General features: G+C 44.5%; 1 pseudogene; it reads left to right on the plus strand.

Moving 5' to 3' along the window:
* Positions 1–4: 4 nt before the first annotated feature.
* On the plus strand, positions 5–4525 carry LOC121138023 (annotated as a pseudogene).
* The last annotated feature ends 1477 nt before the right edge of the window (positions 4526–6002 follow it).

Here is a 6002-nt window from a genome sequence, read left to right on the forward strand (position 1 = left end):
CGGCGGCCGGCATCGCGAAGGTCGCGCTGCCAGGGATGGGAATCACCGAGCGAGCAGCGGGCGCTCCTCGGGCGCGCCCGGAGGCGGAGGACGCACCGGCAAGGCCTCTGGGGACCCCTGTGCCATCGGTGTGTCGCCCCGCACATCTCCACTCCCACCATCCCCCTGCGGGTCCTGGCTCCATGGTGTCTCTGGCTGCCGGCTGAGCACCTGGAAGACCGGCTTTTCCACCAGTTCAAGCGCTTCGGTGAGATCAGCCTGCACCTCTCGCACACCCCGGAGCTGGGCCGCAAGGCCTACGAGAACTTCCGGCACCCACAGGACACGCGCGAGGCCCGGCAGCTGCTGCTGTACGACCGGCCGCTCAAGGTGGAGCCGGTCTACCTGCGCGGCGGCGGCGGCGGCGGCGGGAGCAGCAGGCACTGTAGCAGCAGCAGCGCCGCCGCCTCCACGCCGCCCCCAGGGCCTCCCACGCCCGCCGATCCGCTGGGCTACTTGCCGCTGCACGGGGGCTACCAGCACAAGCAGCGCTCGCTGTCGCCGGTGGCCGCCCCCACCACTGCGGGAGCCCCGCGCTCGGCATGCCGCGGCAGCCTTCGCCCTGGACGCTGCGGCCGCCGCGGCCGTGGGACTGTCTCGGGAACGGGCCTTGGACTACTAAGGGTTGTACGACAACCGTGGGCGCCTCTAAGACTACCCGGCCTTGTGCGAGGAGGACCTGATGCCGGAGGATGACCAGAGAGCCATTCGAAACCTCTTCATCGGGAACCTGGACCACAGTGTATCTGAGATGGAGCTCCGATGGGCCTTCGAGAAGTACGGCATCATCGAGGAGGTGGTCATCAAGAGGCCTGCCTGTGGCTAGGGTGGTGCCTATGCTTTCCTCAAGTTTCAGAACCTGGACATGGCACACAGGGCCAGGGTGGCCATGTCCCGATGCGTGATTGGCAGAAACCCCATAAAGATAGGCTATGGAAAGGCTAACCCCACCACCCGCCTCTGGGTGGGTGGTCTGGGACCTAACACCTCTCTGGCAGCCTTGGCCAGGGAATTCGATCGCTTTGCGAGCATTCGGACCATCGATCACGTAAAGGGAGACAGCTTTGCCTACATCCAGTACGAGTACCTGGACGCAGCCCAAGCCGCCTGTGCTAAAATGAGGGGCTTTCCCTTGGGTGGTCCAGATCGCAGGCTCAGGGTGGAATTCGCCAAACCAGGGGAGACTTGCTATCTCCAGCAGTACCAGCCCTCACCTCTCCCTGTTCATTATGAGCTTCTCGCTGCCGGATATACCCGGCATGGAAACCTGGATGGTGACCTCAGGGTGCAGGATAGGACCCCTCCACACCTTCTGTATTCGGACCGAGACCGGACCTTTTTGGAAGGGGACTGGACCAGCCTCAGTAAAAGTTCTGACCGCAGAAACAGCCTGGAGGGCTATAGCCGCTCAGTGCGCAGCCGGAGTGGTGAGCACTGGAGAGCAGATGGGGACCGGAGTATAACCAAGCCCTGGGAGGAGAGACACAAGCGGAGGAGCCTTTCCAGTGACCGAGGAAGGACAGCTCACTCCCTGTAAGAGGAACGGAGCAGGACCAAGGGTGGGGGGCAGCAGTCTGAGCGATGCTCCAACCGCACCCCTGACCTTAGCCGAAAGGAGAACCACTCCAGTGAAGGGACCAAGGAGTCAGGCAACAGCAGGCATGGTGTGGAGGAGAAGAGCCTCCATCACCACCACCACGAGGCTCCAGACTCTTCCCATGGGAAAAAGACGAGAGTGAGTGAACACAATCATAGGACCATTGAGGCAGAGCCCAAGACTCTTGAAGAGCCAAAACACGAGACCAAAAAGCTGAAGACTCTTTCAGAGAATGCTCAGACACTGCAGCTAGGTTGGAATGGGCTTCTAGCTTTGAAAAACAGCTGCTTTTCAACATCTATGCACATTCTAGAAGGGCTCCTAGCCCTCCAGTCAACCCCCAGTGGGCCTGGCACTGAGGGGCTGCCCACGGTGGAGCCAGGCCTACAGAGGCGGCTTCTCAGGAACCTGGTCTCCTACTTGAAACAGAAGCAGGCTGCAGGGGGGATCAGCCTGCCCATGGGTGGCTCTAAGGGCAGAGACAGCACGGGCATACTCTATGCCTTCCCACCCTGCGGCTTTTCACAGCAGTAACTCCAGTCAGCACTGAGGACATTGGGCAAGCTAGAGGAAGAGCACACGGTGATAGTTATAGTGAGAGACACTGCCTAGCCCATACCTATTCTTTCCTGCTGTGTCATAGAAGCAGTTACTTTAAGAATCTGCTCCCTCCTCTACCTACCTTACCCCTTGGTTTGAATTCTCTGCTGGTTGTTCTGCTTCATTTGGTGGCATCCTGTCCACTGATAAACCTGAGTTCTTAGGTCTGGGGCTTTTTGTTTGTTTTTAACAAGAAGAAACTCCTGTTATGTTTCCTGTGTGTGAGATACTGTCTGCTGTATTTTTTTTGACTAAGTGAATGGAAAGTTGTCAGTAAAGCCTTTGTCAGGATGAATTAAAAAAAAGCAATCAGGTAACTGTACTTAATAAAATCATTCCATGGACACAAATAATTATGTGTAGAAAAGTTCTATATCTAAAACTATCATAATGGAGTTGCCTGCTAAGTCTGGTTTCTATGGGGGACAAAACAGAAGTAAAGGAATGTGGAGTTACTAACACAGTATTCTAGCACAGAAGGGAGAGATATGTTAAGGTTATTGTGTGCCATTGAGTCCCCCATACTAGAAAAATTACCAAAATTAAACTATACATAACCCCCATATACAAATGTTACTTATTATCAAATAAATCTAATTATGTTATGTTTATAAGTGTTATGTAATTCCAGACATGCTCTGGAAGTAAAAAGATTAATTTGTTATCCTTTTATTCCAAAAATACTTTATTTATTAAACAATATGTCCATAATCTATGACCAAAAATACAGATATACATCTTTACATTATTTAATAAAAAGATTTACAGCAGTATCTCTCCTTTACAAAGGGTACCTAGGTATTAGTTCCTTAAAAATAAAATGTGACATTCATGTTAAAGCTGCATCACCCTGATGCATGGAGTATAGTGGAGAATGAACACCACAGCACATTCTGAGGGAAAAGACACTTCTTAGTCCTCCCTGCTTCGAATCTCCTCTCGGTATCAGCAGTGAAGACCAGTCTCCATTCATAGAAAACGGGTTAAAATCCTGAAATAAATGTGCCTCACTGTTTGGTTTCAAAACCCGAATATCTAACCTCATAATAGGGCCAACCCTGGCACAATGTCACATGGAGGAGTTGATTTGTGGACAGTGTTATTGCTTGAAGCATCCCTGCCAAGGGCTTCTAGGGACAGGTGAGGGATATAGAAGGCAAGATGCCGTTTTTAACTGAGTTTTATCTAAGTATATACATGGTATTCTACCAGAAAAGTATTTCTTGTAGAAAGGACACAGAGTACACAAAAGACCAAAAATTCTTTATTTTAAAAGATGAAATTTATCTCATGTCAGCTAAGTTACCTCAAACCAAAAATCACATGCAAATTTTTTGAGCAAGGAGAAATCATATGAATCCAAGGGAATGGAGAATTCTATTCATGGACAGAATGAGTAAGATTGATTTCACTGCCCTTTCTCTCTCTCTGACTCTCTTTCGGTGTTTCTCTCTCTGTCTCATTCTGTATCTCTGTCTCTGTCTCTCTCTGTTTTTGTCTCTGTCTCTGTCTCTGTCTCTCTCTCTCTCTCTCTCTCACACACACACACACACATACACACACACCCCTCTACCAGCACATAAGCCGTACACCTCAAACATATAGTGAACAATTTCCCTGTTTACAGCTTCAATTGCAAATCTAGGTGGAGACTTTTGAATATACAGAGCATGGTAGTTAAAGCAAATATATGAGAATCATAATCTTGGTGATTACAAGCCTCTTATTCAGAAATTAAAAGTAATAAACTTGTTGAGAACAATTGGAGTTGAAGGAATATTTTTGATAATTCTATTGTTTCAGGAAATACATGAACTGGAGAAAAAATAATTCATCATGAAACAGAGCTGTTGTTTAACTTTTTAAACTTCCTTGTTGGATGTAAGTTTTGACCTTACTTTATTCACAAATAGGATTATCATGAACTGGTTTGGTGACTTTAAACACAGGGAAGAGAACAAACCAAATGAAATGTTTCAAAGGTCAACAATTTTAAAGCATCATTATTTTTCTGTTTTATATAAGGTAATTAAGTACCATGTTTTCATTTTGTATCGTTGTAAGCATTCAATAATTTGGTATCCTTTGAAATTCCTTCCACATATGAGAAATATCTTATGTGTTTTACTTGAGTATCAATACCAAGGATTCATTGTACAAATTAGTTGTAGACTATGCTCTATATTTACTTTAAGAAGTCAAGTCAATGTGAAAGTTTGAAAATGCCATTGTGTTCCCCTTTTGATAGTTATCTTCTGCTAGGCTTCTTAGAAAATCCTTGTATCTTTAATTTCATTGTACATTATTTATTTATTTTACCTTAAATGGATCTGTTAATCATTTCCAGTTTTGCATTTTTATGGGATTTCTATGATTTTTATGATCTTTATATTGTCATCACTTAGTTTTTCTGTGCTTATAGCACTATTCTTGTTTTAAAGTTCATTTTTAACATTAACCCATATTATTATATTTTGGAAGTCTTTGTTTCTAATGAGAGAATGAAAGAACTTGAATGGTGGAAAGTGAAGTATGAAGAATATGGAATGATTTCTAGGAGTGATAAATATCGTGTACAATTTGAAATAAAACTTATGTATTATCATTTCAAAAAGTGTAAAAAATTGAAAAACTTTCTTATACTTTACTTGAAATATCTCTTTTCCTATGCAACATAGTAAGTTCATTATCATACATGTATAAACTCAGGGTGAGTAATTGTTTACTCCTTGAAAGGGATCATACCTTCTAGTTTGTACAGAGCTGTATGCAATATTTAACTGTTGGATGGAAACTTACATCTTTACTAAGTTTGCTTGTGTCTGAGAATCCTGTAGTAAATCATAAGATTTGTAATATAGAAATCCTAATGGCAAACACATCCAACTAGGAAAATAAATGAATACATTCATAGAAGTTTGATGGGAGTAATTATTGTTATTTAGAACCGCTTGTAAATATTGTCAGTCCTATATTAAGAATAGTCCATGCCCTCCCCAGCTTCCTAGTGAATATACCTTGGGTTCACAGGAAATACCTGGTGACAAGAAGGAAACATTACTCAATTACATCACATAACCTTCTCCTTCTGTGACCCTTTAACCTTGCAAAGACCTGTTTCCTGCATACCTTCAGTGGCCTTGTTACTAGGCAGGGGCCTGCTCCCTCGCTGTCCTGGAGTTAATTGCCCAATCCCCTTACCTCATTTTCCCCTATTTAAGCATGTATGAAACTCTAATTATACGAAGCTCGATCAGTCATGTTTTCCTGCTGCCCATCTCCTTTGTGTCTCTTGTCTCATTCATTCCAGGTTCCCATGGGCTCAAACCCATTGAGCCCTGCTGGCCAGGGCAGAAGTTAATCATAAACATGTCTGTGTATAATTTGTCATATATTCCCAAGGTTTTCAATATTAGAATTCTAAGGAACAATGAGAATTTCAGCATTCTCATATATAACTGCCTTGACAGAAAACTGCTAATTTGAATGGAATTATTTGTATTACAACTCTCCAAAAATCATCTTTGAATGTACTGGTGTTATCTTCTTTGAAAGTGCTGGTGTAAAAGTCATGATCCCTCACAAATTTCATTTTGTAATGTAAACTGCAGCAAGAATTACATGAAATAATTTTTAAATTTTTGGAAAAAAGAAGACATAATAAATATAGGAGTGACCACCTTAAATGCCCATTCCTGATAATGAACTTGATGTCTATAACCATCCTAGAACCTTCATTCAGTGACTGATGGAAGCAGAGGCAAAC

This window comes from Mesocricetus auratus, unplaced genomic scaffold (assembly GCF_017639785.1).
Source record: "Mesocricetus auratus isolate SY011 unplaced genomic scaffold, BCM_Maur_2.0 contig_10697_pilon_obj, whole genome shotgun sequence".
Lineage (NCBI taxonomy): Eukaryota > Metazoa > Chordata > Mammalia > Rodentia > Cricetidae > Mesocricetus > Mesocricetus auratus.